This window comes from Cuculus canorus, chromosome 3 (genome assembly GCF_017976375.1).
Source record: "Cuculus canorus isolate bCucCan1 chromosome 3, bCucCan1.pri, whole genome shotgun sequence".
Lineage (NCBI taxonomy): Eukaryota > Metazoa > Chordata > Aves > Cuculiformes > Cuculidae > Cuculus > Cuculus canorus.
Genome location: NC_071403.1, coordinates 51,930,381 through 51,945,978, shown reverse-complemented (window position 1 = coordinate 51,945,978; position 15,598 = coordinate 51,930,381). Strand labels below are relative to the sequence as shown.

General features: G+C 36.3%; 1 protein-coding gene across 3 annotated transcripts in view; it reads left to right on the top strand.

The window, feature by feature from the left end:
- The window catches only part of TAB2 (TGF-beta activated kinase 1 (MAP3K7) binding protein 2), a 64,206-nt gene that overhangs the window by 26,381 nt on the left and 22,227 nt on the right, over positions 1-15,598 (top strand). Inside the window, exon 1 of one of the 3 annotated variants that reach the window (XM_054062274.1) lies at positions 9,058-9,103. The exons of the other annotated variants lie outside the window; for them this stretch is intronic. The gene's annotated coding sequence lies outside the window, so the exon portion shown is untranslated. Of the gene's footprint in view, positions 1-9,057; positions 9,104-15,598 lie in introns of those variants that run through there. 3 annotated transcript variants of the gene reach the window in all.

Sequence of the window (15,598 nt, the reverse complement as noted above, 5' to 3'; positions counted from 1 at the left end):
GTTTGAATAGTTTCTTAAATCTGACATAGATGAACTAAAACTATTTGTGTTCTGTTGCTTGATGCTTTCTTTAATAGTCAAAATCTACTTCCAGTTTCTCTGAAAATGGTGTATTTTAAAAACAATTAGCTAGTCTTTCCGTTATAATTTATACTGAGGTAAGGTTGAAAACCCTAGGTGAAAGCTCTGTAAGTGTAAATTTGTGTTCCTTCGATTTGGATTGTAAGAGAATAAAGTACCTGTCTTGCTAGACATGCTTTTAAAAACCATTCCAAAAGCTTGTTTCTTTGGCACTGAATAGTTTCTACCTCTAGGGAAGAACATTGGGGAAGAAGATGAGCGTTAGCATTCTGTGAAATAATTTTTCATCTTTAGATCATGTTTCCGAGAATGACTTTATCTGGCATAACTTCTACCATAACCTCTTGTTCCAGTTGGCACAAGCATTTGATTCACTTAGTGATGAACAAGGCTGGGAAATTGATTTAGGTTCAAATTAAGGTAGCCCCAAAAAATGGGATTACTAAGTAGACTAAGATGTGTTCAGAATAAGTTTTTCAGACAAATGCTTGCTCAAGGGAGAAAGGAGAAGTATCAGCCTAGGTAGTTGTGGAGAGAAAAGCAGGATCTTAGCCTTGAGAGAATCCAAACCTCAGACTGTCATAAACGCCTGCCTGTTGTCCTAACCATTGTACCATGCCTGGTATAAATATACTTCAGTTACGTATATGAATGATTTTGATAGTAGTGTTTCATAATGAAACTTTGATGTAGGAGGAGTGATAGTTCCACAGTGTAATCCTGATCGGTTAATTTATGATACTGAGTTACAAATACAGGTCAATCAACTTAAATTTCATTTACCTCTTTATTGAAACATGAGAAGGGATTTGGTTTGTATTAATGAAGCCTTAAACTGTGAATGTGAATTCAGTGGCTTGAAAAGGAAAAACTTGTGAGGTGAGGGCTATAGATGACAAACAGGAGTAAGTAAAACAGCTTGTTCCTTCCTCTTCTTATTGCAGCACACTAAGTCCAAGCACACAGCTACGAGTTGGTGATGATCCATTTTAATGCTTTGAGCAATGACTGTAATGTAAATGGGATCACAAATTCCACTGCCAGAGCTTCAAACTACACTTACATGTGGCGTATAATGTAATGTACATTTTTGTATAACAGGTAACTCTTAGTACTATATAGGTAAGAATACTCAAAGTGATACATGATGAATTTATTTTGCTCTTGAGCAAGTCTGTAAACTGTAGAGTTTAAAATACTGTTGCTTAAGCTATCTTTGTTGTGGGGTTTTTTTTTCCTTTCTCTAAGAAGGTAACACCTCTAAAGCCAGTAGAACTGCTTAGGAATTTTTCACTTCCAGCACTTTTCTTTTGAGTGGTATTTTTATATAAACCAGACATTCTCAAAGTAGTCTTTGACTCACTGTGAAATGCTACATGAATGTAGCAAGCTAGAGGGGGGAGGGGGGGGTTGCACACTGTGTACCAGTGCTGAGAGTTTCTGATTACATGAGTTATGAAAGCCCTTGATATAAAATTTTGCAAAATGTTAGTATTCTTTAAGTGCCTGCTTAGCATACGAGGAATCAGAGATTTTGATCTATGACCTGGAAAAATTCTTGTTTCACAAGTTAGAATTGCTGCTGTGTCTTAAAATCAAGTCAACAAAGAGACTGTGATGATAAGACTGTTTGGAAGACACCATAGTTCAGAAATGTATTGTTTTGCCAGTGAAATACAAAAGAATGATGATGAATGAGGTGCAGTACGATAAGAAGTGGGAAATTGTCTCTCTGGTTGTGTTCCAGCATGTTAAAATCAGAGTATGCAATTCTATTCCTGGCATTACTGTGCAGTTATTGCATGATTTAGGCAGGGCTTGAGTGGTGTGTGCGTGAATACATGTCATATTGCTTAATTGTGATGTTACTATTTTTTTCACTGTTCCTGATTTCACAGTGCTTGACTATTGTTTTTTTCTCAGAAGTAGTGTTATTTTATGTGGATGCGTGTTTAAAGCCTTTACTGAGTTAAGTCACCATTAGTGTAGCCTGCTCTGCAGTAGATGTATCAACTATTGAACGCTACACACCAGTTTAAGATATAAATGAAGAATTAATTGAAAGCAAAATAGTTAAAATTGATGCTACTTCTGGAGTTTGAATATCATGGTATGACTGAACCACTCTTAAAATTTATTAGTAGTGCAGAGTATCACAACTAGATTTACTTTGCCTTTGGTACATTCATGCTTTTTTTTAAGGCCTTTTGTTCAGTTATTGCATTTTTTCTGACTTTGTGTTGTAGAATATGATAAATAGTACAACTAACATGGTTGTAAGGGCACAGACTCAGCAGAACTATGCTTCATGGCAGTTTTGTTGTTCATAGTAGCCTTCTTGTAGCAGGAAATGAAGACTTTATGGTTATTATTCTAACATACCTGCTGTCTGAAGCTCATTTTAAAAATTTGGGAATGAGAATTCCTCAAGCTAAAGATCTCTCTTACTTGCTCTGCGAAATGTGGTTGCATCTCAGCTTCCTAATTGTATTGCTTGAGGAGATTTGGGGACTGTGACCTGACAACTACATTTAAAGGCGTTAGCATTAGTGTTGGCCTTGCTGCAGTGGCAACAACTCTTAGAGCAGTAGAATAAGTGAAGGATGGAGAGATCTCTGACCGTTTAACTTTATTCTGGGAACATTACAAGGAAAACAAGATTCTTGTAAGTCTTGGAGCTGAGGTGATAGTTCCCTCCAAATCAGTTTTCCAGACCTAGCATTTGTTTCTTCAGCTTCCGCTTATGCCAAGAGTTAGCCTCCTGTCCTTTATATTCTCTTGTACCCCTGTATCTCCCCTTTCATTTCATATTCTGTATGTCAACCTTTAAACAACCACTTTCTACTCTTATTGCTAACTAATATGGAGCTAACGCCTGTCTAAACCTACTTACTTGGTTTAATCAGATTCAGGAGACGTAAGAAAAATGGAGAGGAAGCAATAAGCCTTATAGGCTACACTTGCTGAAGGTGAACATCTTCTCAATAAGAACACGTAAGATTTTTTTATTTTATTTTAATTTTAAAGAACTGGAGAAAGTGTCAAAGGTGCTGCAACTAGTCCTCAATTTGAAACACATGCTAGCCTTTGTTTCTTTTTATAGTCAACTAAACATTTGAGGTTTAACAAAAACAAAACTAAAACAACAGTGAGACGTGGAAGTAGAGGATAAATCATAGCCTGTATTTTGGAGGTCAGTGAAAATACATTTTATATATTGCGGCTTGGCTTTTCTCCTTTCTTCCCTTCCTCTCAGCCTCATGCTGGCTAGGTCAGTTTCTTAAAGCCAAGGCCAGGTTTTGTTGGAGCAGGACTTTCAGATCTTTGCTTCCAGTCTCTTTGTTTCATCACAGTGGACACTTTGCTGGGCCATTGCAGAGGCCAGCCTGTGGCAAAGCCAGTCACTGACTAGACTGACATTATGCAACTAAGGAAATTAGAAATTCAAGTTAAAAGGCGAAAAATGGACACTGACTTAATGAAATCAGACAAATAACTAGAAAATCTTCCTCGTAAAGCCAGGAAATAGCCTGTTCATTATGTGTACCTAAGAAAGATGAAAATGACTTATGAAATTAATGTTTTCATTTAAAGCAGCAAGAGTTGTTCATCTTAATTTTTAAAAATATTTAGTGAGCTGTTTTATTTCAGAAAACTCATTGTTGATACACCAGGTGTACAACACTTTACTCCAGTATTATAAGCAAGAGATTTCTTTTCTCGAAGGAAAAGTATAATGCATAGATTAGAAAGAAAAGACACCGCTTATAATGTGAATAAGAAAAACAATTTACATATGTTGTTACTAACAGGAATTTGGTGAATATGTTTTTCTAATATCATTGTATGCATATAGCTTGCTATGCAGCCTGATCAAAGGCACACTGAACTGTTTAACATCATCCAATTGTAAGAAAAGAAATTGTGACAGTCATTAATTAATGTGTTGGAGTCAAAAGAATTGCCATTATCTTTTGTTTTGGACAGCGCTGATATAGATTCATAGAATGGCTTAGGTCCGAAGGAGCCTTTAAAGACTATGTAGTCTGAGCCACCTACTGAGGGCAGGGACATCTTATCACAGGATCAGGTTGCTCAAAGCTGCATCCAACCCATAAGCTTCCAATGAGAGGCAGCATCAACAACTTCTCTGGGAAACCTGTTCCAATGTCTCACCGCAAAGGATTTCTTCCTTATGTCCAACTTAAATGTACACTCTTCTAGTTTAAAACCATTACTGCTTCTTCAGAGTTGTCTGTCTGAAGATATGGGCAATTAATGAGATACTTGAAATTAGGAATGTTGCCTCTAAAATGCTTTCATGTCCCTTGATCTGTCTGATAAGCTTCATTTCTGTTTTAGGGTTGTAGAGTAATGGAACCTCTTAGCATTTTTGGAGGTACCTACTTTAGTATCAGTATGAAACACAAGTTTTTTGAATACCGATGTCATAAACAAAACCACTCTAAGATTGGCTTATATAATGGAAGCTTTGAGATCTGTGGTGCTGTTGCTGACTTCTGTATTGATGTGCTATTGATGTGCTGAAGTTCAAATATTTGCCTGGCTACAGAGACTTTTCAGAGCTTCCTACTGTAACTGAACAACCCAAAATATGTACTAGAAATGAAACTACTTGGCAGTCAATTAAAACATGGCACAACAGGGCATGCCATGTTTGTTCTTATATGAATTTTGAAGGTATTACATGGTAATACTGTCTGCAGGAATATATTAAAAGGGCATAAAATTCACTCTCAGACTTTTCACTACTGTGGAAATTTTCCAATGAGATAGTTTTACATTCAACTGTTGTAGGTCACTATAGACGGGAAGAAAAGCGTTAAATATCATGCATGTAGCTTAACACTTCAGCTTATTGCTTTCTTTTGTCTTTGAACTGTCAATAGAGGAAGAACAGCAATATATTTTCAGTTATGAAATTGAAGTTTTTTGCAAAACTTTTTTCATGGATAAATCTGACACTTATTTCACTTTCAAACTAGTTAGATTGGAAGTGTCTCTGTTTTCCTACTGAGAATTGTGTAGTGACAGTTCTTTCATTTAGTTCTGAAGTGATTTTTCTTGCTGTTCTGTTTAGAGTGAGAGCTGTGTTATGCAAAGTAACAGCAAGCTGTGCAGTAGTTTTGATTTGAGTAACTTTGTAGCAAGCTTGTTGATCTCTACAATGATTATATGTTAAGGCATAAATACACTGTTTCACAGAATTTGCTGGGTTTCATACTGAAGAGTCGATAGTTGTTCTTTACCCAAGTATTTCAGAGTGGATTTGCTTCTCTTTGTGCTTTTTTAAATTCAATTTCAAACTGTTTCTATCTATATTTATTTCTCTATGTCATATTTGTCTTCTAAAAATAAACTGTTTATGTGCAATGTTGAAGAGAGCTTTAAATTGAGGAAGCCCGAGATATTCCTGTTTGTGTGATCTTTTAGGAGCAAAAAGCATCTTCCTCATCCTTTATGCAACCCCCTATATGGTGACATGGTAGCTCTTCAGATAGTAATCATGTGCATCAGTCTATTCTGAAAGGTTTGACACCAAGTAAGCGGATGTAAGCTGAATCATACCTGGATTCAGTGAAACTACCAACAGACTAGTGACTAGAGTTCAGATTGACGGCTCTGAAGCATCTATTTGTGCTTGGCCTATGGTTTCCAGAAGTCTGAAAGCTCTGCAGCCCAAGGTCTAATTGGAGTGTAGTTTCATACTATTGAGAGGGTGTTTGGAGCCAAGATGTTCTGAGATGGGTTTCTGTATACTTTGTCTATAGGGCAGTCCCCTTTGGCCCAGTGTCAACTATTGTAGAGACTCCTGAGGCTATTGAATGAACTTGTCATTCATGTCCATTTTATTGCTGCTGTTGGCAGTAGGTTACTGGCAAGTTCCCTGAACATCTACAGCTTTTTCAGGGGCAACTTGTTCAAGAAAGACTTTGATCTGATTTGGACTGAAGTCAAATATAAAAACTGAAACTTTACCCACTGCTTTGAACCGGTCTTTTTAAATTTGTTCTGTATGTAGACTAGTGATTAAAATTCAGGAAAGTGAAGGGATATAAACTAGTGCTTTTGGGTGTTTGTTGCCCTACTTGTTGACTGTGGTCATAACCAGAATATACAGCAGGCTTTGTATCACAAGCTTAATGCTTTTCTGACTTTGAAGTGCTAAGGACTTTGTTGACTATGACTCTGAATCTTCTTTCATTGTCAGCAGGTCTGTGAAGAGGAGATGGGGACCCGCTTTTTAGTTTCCTTAATCACACTGTCTTATGTACTGATCGAATGAGAGGCATGTGCTACTAAAGGCTCAAGTTCATGCATTCTTCCAGAATATTGCTTTTTGTTGCACCTGTTGCAGACAATACTGAGCTAAAATGACTATTCCTCTGACTCAGTGCGATATTTCTTATGTTCTTACATTAGTGCATGTTGTTATCAGAGAATCAAAGAGATTTTAACATCTAGGTAGACTTAAACTGGTTGTTTAAAATCATAACTTCATTTCAGAAAGGATTTGAATTTTTTTCTATTTGTCAACATAAAAAAACCAGATTTTAAAGTAAAACTAGTCAAGTGAGTTTAAAAGAGGAGAAATAAACTCAACTAAGCAAGTATTGCTTCTGTGTAGATTGTCATTGTTTTCAAGCAGTTTCTTAATAAAGGCTGATCATATAAGTATGTTTTCTACCACCTCTTTCTCTAGCTGGCATTTGTTTGCCTAAGTTTTTCTCTCTTCCTCCAAATCTCAGAATGGTTGCACTAGAAATAACACATACTCTTCAAATTAGCAACACCTACATTTGACAGCAGACTCCAGGGAGTTCATAGAGGATTGTCATTATGAAATTTTATGTTGTTGGCGCAGTTGAAACTTCAGGGTGCAGCAGGGGAAAAAAAAAATAATGAAATATGCTTCACAGCTTTCTTATATTGTCAATCTGCAGAAGAAACGTGATACAGTCGGGCTTGTGAAGGTTCATACTTGCTACTTGACCTTCCCGGAATTACTAATGGAATTGTCATTCATTGGGAAGCTGACAAATAGAAGCAAATATGTAGATGCATAGAAAAGGGAATAAGTCTATTTAAAGGTGGAGAGAATTGGTTACTTGAGTAAAACTGACCTGAAGGTTGCTAAAGACAGGAAGAATTTAGAGTTACTATGAAGTTCATTAATATGATTAACAAAAATATCCTGCAGTTTTTACTTTGTCTACTTCATTTCCATCTGACATCGTGCAGTTGCCATGAAACAGGTGCTGCACAATGCTTGCAAAATGTGTGGTTGTTTCTCAGGTGTAGAAAAGGCTTCATTGAGATAAATTTATAAAATTCTGAGCTTTAGGAGTTTGAGTTTCATCAAGTACTGTATTTTAGATACACATGGCCTTCAGTCATCTTGATTTTTATCTTATGTTTCCAGTGTAACTAAAATAGATAGGCCCATATTTTCAGATTCATGCGAATACCTAATAAACTGTTGGTTGGTTATTTGATAGCAATTAATTGTATTTTAACTGTATTTACCAGGGAATAAAAATTATGAAAAATAGCGTGCCTAGATTTTTTTTCCTTGTGACCTTTTCATTTCAACTTCCTAAGATTAATTTTATTCAGGGAGGGAACTGGTATGTTCCCTTCTTAACCAGAAGGCAACTGACTTGTGCTCCATGGCTCTTAGTGCTTTTGGGAGAACTGTGTGGACAGGAGAGCATATGAGTAGTATTGCTGTTAAACAGTTCAGTGTGCCTTTGAGAATAAATTTAGAAAGAATTCAAAACGCATTCTCAGTTGTCTTAGAGGTGCCTTTCTTTCTTCACCTCTACTTCATCTCCAGTAAAAATTAATTGAAACACTTTTCACAAATTTCAATGCCTTCAGATCTAGGTTTCTGTTGTTAACTATGCTGTGCATACATTATTGGCAAAATTTCAAACTGTCAGTTGTAACTGTCTTGAAACAAGCTTGGTAACAGTTGTGATGGATTTTTCTCTAATGAAACGATACTCCTGAGGAATTACTTATAGTGATCTGTGAAACCTAATTTTTAAGGTGCTCGTGTAGGAGGGTGGCCCTTGTTTTTCATTAATTCTGTGAGGGAAAAGGCAGAAAAAAAAACCCCAACACAACAACAAACTCAACTTATGTAGACTCTGTTCAGAGCATCTGTTAATGTACATGTTGGCATTGCTGACCTAGCGAGAATTAAAATAAATCACAGTTTAAAAAAAAATATAAAAAATGACACCAAAGCTAATATCTTATTTGCACAACATGAAGAAAGTAAAACCTCAACTAACTAATTTTCCTTGAAAAAGGAGTTTTATAATTGTTCATGGATTTCAAGGAAATACCTGGCAGATTAAACCTCTTTAAATGTGTTATGTGTGCACACTTTTGCTGTGAGGCCCATTATGGCATATTGTTATTCAAGCAAGGAGTTAAAAAGACACTATGAAATGTGTTAAATTAAAGTTTATTTCTGGAAATGAGTATTTTACTTTGGTGGAGGAAAAAAATACCAACTTGTTCTTCAAGGTACGAATCACTTCCAGGTGTGGTCACTTAAGATAGATTTTTTTTTTTTTTTCCAGGGAAACTGATTGTTTCTTTAAAGTGTTGCAGAGTTTACAGTCATCTTCCGATTTTGTTCATAAATAATTATTTGATAGAAGCCTTTTTTGTTTAATCCAATCTTTTAGTGTGTTTGGAAGATAACTTAGTCATGTTTATTTGTAGTTGGGTTGTTTTGTTTTTTTTTTTTTAGTTTTATGTTCATGTGCTGAAATCTGATTTATATTCTCTCGTATTCTTGTTTGGATTCAGAACAATGCAGAGTAAAGATCTGGCAAATAATTAAACAGGTATCACTGTTTAATACATGGAGGATGAGATGAGAAATTAATTTTGATGAGCTGTGTTTATTTTTTTTATTTAGGAGATGGATGGTAGTGGAAGAACTTGTGGTGTGGATGAGAAGATTATTCAGTTTTAATTAGAGGTACTGTTGAAAGACTGTTGAAGTGGTTCAAATTAGCCATGGAAAGCTCAGTAATGTATTAGAAAAAATCTGTTAGAAATATTTAATATATTTAATAATCTTGTTTCCATTATCTAATTCTATCACTTTTTCTTTAAAAATATGTATTTAAAGCATTACTGATGTTACTGTGAGCTTCTATAGTCCGTCATTTCACTTCTTCATTTCTTTTGCAGAGAGAACATAGGACTGTGGTAGAATGTGCTTGTTTCTATATTTTCTTCTTTACAAAATTACTCTGAAGTTTAATTTTAAGTAAAAGTGTGTTCAGGCTGCCTGATATTTGACTCCATGTAGGCACTTGAAAAAATGTACTGCGGTTAGGTGAAGGGTGGGAAAGTGTAGACTGTTTCATTATTTCTTGCCATTTAACCTCTAAATGTATTTTGTATCGTAGCTTCTCAGAGAATCATACAGTCTATTTTATTTCTCTTGGGGGTTTATTTTTTTCCCTGCCTGCAAGTTATCAGTTTTATAGTTAAAACGGTGTAGTCCTCCCTGGAGCTAGGAACCTGTTTCTTTAAGGAAAGTTGGCCTTGCATGCAGTGGTATTTCTTAGGGTTTTTTTCTCCACACCACCCCTTCCCCACTGTTTTCTAGGCTTCAGTAGTGGGAGTTTCACATTTAGCAAGGACTTGCAGATGTGTGTGAGGAAGGAAAGGAAGGACTAATAGATGTGGAAATCAATGTATGTAAGAGGTTGGAGATGCAGGTTCCAAGAGGAGTATATGGCACTTAGAGTCTGATCTTTCTCTCTCCACCTCCCCACAAGCAGTAGGGATATAAAAATGTACCCCAAAGCTAATTCTAAGAGTGTTGACACTTAACAACTAAGTATAAACTGGTAATAAACTTGCAGTGCTTGTTGCTGACAGTGAATGAGAGATCCCTCTTAGGAGGAATGTCTTCTGGATAGAGATTCATGAACTTATAATTTAATTGCAAGTCTCAGGTATATTCCTGAAACAAAGCTGAAAAAAATGCTAGTAATATCTGTATCAACCGTGTGTTATAGTTCGAGCTGTTTGGTGTAAGGAAATCCTCAATGGAAAGTGACCTAAGGTTGGCCTGCAGTTGAATTAGCTGCTTGGAGTGACATGTCAGAATTGAAGTCCTGCTAAAATGCAGGGTCCATAGAAGTATTTTAGTATTTGTTGATCTGATGGTTGGGGAAAAAAGTAGCTGAATATATGGGAGGGGGGATGTACTACTCAAAGCACAGAATAGGGAGAGTAGACAGTTTTCACCAGAGGATAGGTAAATAGTTTGAGAGATTTGGGGATCAATTTAGACCTGCTGAAGGAACCTGAGATAAGTGTAGAGGGGTTGGGTGGTTGTGGCTTGAGTTTTTGGTTTTGTGTTTGTTTTCAGTTGTCTTTACAATTGCTCAACTGTTTTCTGCTGTCTTTCTGCACCTCTTGGATCTGTCAAAAGAAATGCTAGAAATCCCTTGGTTGCTATGTCAACAGGCACTTTAGCAACCTCTACTGGTCTTGCATTGCAACTTGTTGCATTTAAGTTGCTGTCGTTGCAGCACCGTTTTTATGCACATCTATGATCTGCACCATTAATGCTACAAGGAAATGTCCTCTTGTTTCTGCTTTTATAGCATCCTTTTAATGAATACCTACAGCCCAGTTTCTAAAATAAGTTTCTAGATGGATTACATTTATGGTATTTTTTTAACCATGCAAGTAACATGGATCAATGTGATCAGATTAAAATTATTTATTAGATGTAGTAGAAGTATAAATACTTCAATCATTTGATTTTATGGAAGGTGAAGGGCGTGCTGTTTCCCGTTGCAATGTTCTGCATATTTCCGAAAGCTATTCTCTTGAACTCAAAGACGGTCTCCAGAGTGGTAGCTGACCATAAATGGGACTTCAGTGCATCCTAAATTCAACTGGAATTGTTCAGTACAGCAGTTATGCTAATATTTGCACAATTACTTTTAATATTTCTTATGGCATGGAGTGATGTGAATTTACAGTAAGAAAAGATTAGTAATGAACGGAAAGCCGAGGTAACATCCTAGACTGTCAGCTTGTTTAGATTTTATTAGGTATAAATACTGCTTAAAATCAGCTTTGGCAGAATTTACTATGAGTACTTGCATGTTAAGTGTTTAGTGAAAAGTCAATGTGATATTAAGATTGACATTTGTATTGAAGAACCGACTCTAGTATGTTAAGCATGTGCCCTTGTAAGAAGAAAGGAGATTTTAAAGAGTTATTTCTTAACTAGCTATTGGTACAGCATTATAATGGCCTAGTGCTTGGCCTCTGAATCATATTTCACAGTAAGTCCTTTTTATTTTTTTTAATAAAAAAGATAAGCAATTCATTTTGTCTCAAAGTTCTGAGTAGCGTTTGGGAGGTGATGCTCCATAGTGTTGCAATTGCCAGACCTTTAACATTATCTGGGGATCTTGGGAGTGGTCTTTAAAAGAACACTGCTAATTATTTTTCCAGTTACTTAGTATTTCTGGCATAAGTGAGCACTGGGATGGATCTTTGTTGTGCATGTCTCTCTTCAACAGGATAAAGTCACACTGAAGGGGTTTTTGGAACAGCTAAAAGCAGAATATAAAAGAATTAGTAAATGGACATTACTACAAAAATAACCTTATACTGTAGTCCACCCCAGTATTTAAATGTTTTCCTTTGTAAATAAATTCTGCTTTTATTGGTTTTAGGAACAGTTCTTTCTCCTAGACACCACTGCTGGATTTTATTTCTACTAATAATTCGTTTCTTGAATAGATTTTTCAGTTTACTTCTGTAATGTTATTTCATGCCTGAGTCTCTGAATGAAGTCAAAATGTTGCTGCCAGCAGTTTCCCATGCCTCCTGTTGATACCCTTTTCTTCTGTAGCCTATTTACTGACAGTCTTTACTATTCATTCTTGCATTTGTGCCTTTTATTTCCCACTGATATATATAAGTTTCTAACAACATTCTGGATGTTCTGCTGCTGGATTGAGTTCCATGGCTGACAACAGCACTGTGTTCCTTAGGCATGCGTCTGTCAAAGTAGCTTTCAGTTCCTTTAAGTTTTCCTCTAGCAAGATGGATGCTGAGTCCTTTTTATAGTTGCTTTGCAATGTCAAGAATAGGGAGAAAACTTCATCTATCTGTACTAGAGTGGCCTCATGAGTTGCCACTTCCTTAATGTTAATTTGAATTTATTGATAATCTTGAAATAGCTTTGACCTTTTTCTTGAAGTAATGATTAGAGGGGCACTTTAATATTCATATGATATAAGTGCATTTCTCATATGCTATATTGTCAGTGAAACCGTATTAGTAACCTGTTGTAATTGAAACTGAAGGAAAACCACAACTTTTTGAAAGTGGTGGATATACTTTTACAGGATATTGAGTATATTTCTTTGTGAATGAAGAGAGTGGGAGTAGAGCCTGTTGTGTTGTTTCCTCATACTGCAGTAAATATGGCCATGTTCTACCATATTGACAGATTTTATGGCATCTGTACAAAAATTTCTTAGTAACTAGTAAAATCGTACAGTAAAATGTTAATTCTAGCTCTTGCTGTACTGACTGCATGCATCATCTTGGTGCTAAGCCACCAAAACACAAAAGTACAGAAGTAAAATAAAATAAGCAGTCTCCAGGGTATTGCGTGCTACCAACAAATAATTGGATTTTGCAAACGTTGGATGATGCCCCATAAGTCACTTTGAATTTTAAGGTAATTATTCTAATACTGTGCTGTTTTGGAGTAACTAATGGAAATTGTGGTGATTGTGTGTTTTATCAAGATTACAGATGCTGAAAAATGAACTAAAATACAAAGTAGTTTATTGAAATGAAACACTGATGACAATGTGCAATGTTCTCCTGGTTTTAAATATTTAAAATATTTTTAAATGTTCTTGGTGTTTTTCATTAAGAGTGTATGCATGAATCTTTTTCCAGGCAGTTTTTGCTGTAGGAGCTCTGAAAGTGCCGTTATGCCAATCTGATGCATCAGACAAAAGATTTATATGAGTACTAAATACAAACATTTTACTACTCTACAAGGAATTTGAGACAGAGAGTATGAAATTTCCTGTTCTGGTAACGATATAGTGTGTTGTGGTATGGGCTACTTTAATGTAGGTTAGAGAAATTGGGGAAAAAAATGAAGAGGTCGTGGAAGGATTGAGGAGAGGGTTAACTGTTCAGCAGTAAATATAATGGGCTACTCAGTACAGAAGGAGTGGAAAAACAGCGTTTTATACTGAACTAAAGTAAACCAGATTCCTTATTAAGAGTCCTTTATTTCTCTGCATTTACTGTGGTCTTGCCAGCTTTGTATTTGAGTTAGAGAAGTACTGCAGTATAGATATCACTGATAAACAACTGAATTTTTTAATTGTGTGATTTGTTGGGTTTTTTTTCTCTGCTAAACAGTGTTTTTATTAATAGCTGCTTTGAAGAAATTGTAAGATCAGTCGTGTTTTGTCATCACTCAGGTTTTTTTCTAGCATTCTAGACCATTGAAGAAGTAATAGAGGTGTGTTTTTAGTGAGGCATGGATTCATTCATTCTTAAAATCGTGCTACTGCTGCCACAGAGTTGGTTTTTTTCACAATTTAAGTATGTAAGAGTTCAGAGCAGTGTCAGCCCAGCTCACATTTTCTGGCTGAGGGCATGTATTTTAAACGATTGTGAGTGGGATCTCCAGTCCCGGTTAATCCAAGACAAGGACAGACCTGCTAAGGGTGCATCCAGCTGTGTCTGCAGCCTTGGGCTCAAGAGCCTGCACTCTGCCTGGGTCCTTAGCTCTTCCTTCAGCTTTTCCTTCGGGTCTGCCGAAGGAAATAGCAAACAGCCATTTGCCTCAAGGCTTCAGGTACTCTTATGATATTGTTCCCAAATCTTTGTGAATTGCTAGCTTTAAACCTGAGTAAGCATAAACAGACTTTAGCATGGGTTTAACAGTGTGTGTACATACTGAATATTGTGCTAGTCAGTGCATGTGAAGTGGGAGGGGAAAGGAACTCTCCAGTACTTGAATTTTTGTTTCAAGGCTGTCTTATGACTTCATTTTAACTTTTAATTTCTTATCCCTTATTTTAGTCATATCAATGTCATGTTTAATGTTGTAGTTTTTCTCCCTAACAGTAAAAGCCTGTCACTTTTTCTGGTAGAACAAGAAAAATTACCACTTTTGTTTCAGATGAGGTGCTTATTTGTGTTTCTCTCTGGCAAGGGTGATTTTTCTCAATTTGTGTAAGCCACAATTTGCTGCTTCAGTTGGCTTTTGAACATGGTGGTTTTCCACATCTATAGCTTGAGTTTTTAAAATATTTGATCCTCTGCTTGTCCATTATTGCAGTTTCTGAGCCCTCTTGGGTGTGTTTAAACTATGACCTTGTTTAGGGGTATTCGTGCTGCCTTTAAATTGGTGATCTTGGGAACTGATAGCAGCAGCCTTAGGGTGTCTTGTGTAGCAGTTGTGTTCAATAATTCTCTACCCCTTTGAGATAGCATTGTTGGTATATGCAGAGTAAATTTGTGCATGATAACTGCAGGTGTGTATCTAATTACTGTAATCATACTGTAACTGTTAGTCTGAAATGTGTGCTTACTGCTTTTAATTGAGTAGGACTCTCACAAGATCCTGTCTTGCCTGCTATTTTCACAGGTCCTCATACTGGTCGCTTCTTTGCAGTAATTTTTGGGTTGGGGGTGGGCGAGGGAGTTGGTTGGGGTTTTTTTTCTTCTTTGTTTTGTTTGGTGGTGTTGTTTCTGTTTTTATAATCATCAGGTCCCCATACTTCCTTAGCTCTTCAGTGGAGCAGGAGCAGCCCAACTCTTAATAAAGTGCAGGAAGAAAAAGGAAGCTGAACTTGCATAGTCAGATAAACAGCATGTATTCTGGGAAGGAATACCATAACCTGAGTTTCCAGTTCTGACAGTCTTGGCTGGTACTTGTCACACATTGAGGTGTTTTGAAATATGGTACTGTGGAATGTTGTGTCGTTATGTATGCTAAAAAGTGTGGGTAGGATTGTGATCTATTATGTTATCAATACATCTCTGAATATTCTTACAAAAAATTTATGTTCTTGCTTGTGTTTTTAATTAAGCATGTATTGTGATTATATCAGAGAAGATGGGATTTGTGGGTCTAAAATAATGAACAAGCGTTTACTGGAATGTAAACTTTCAGTCTTCACTATTTTATCAGTTAACAGCTTGGTTTTTTTCCCATGTGTAGTGGGTATAGATGGAGTCTCCAGAGTAACATGCATTTTGGCTTGTTTTGATTCCTTCCTCCCTCCCATTAATGTGTTGCTTTTCAGATCATCTCCAGATATTATTGGTGGTGTTCTGGTTCAGGCCAGTTGTGGGCTGACTGGTAATTGTATCAGTTCAGACCAGAGAAGACAGGAGTTGAAAAAGTCTTGCAATAGAGTGGTTCAGAACTAGTATGTAAGGTAGT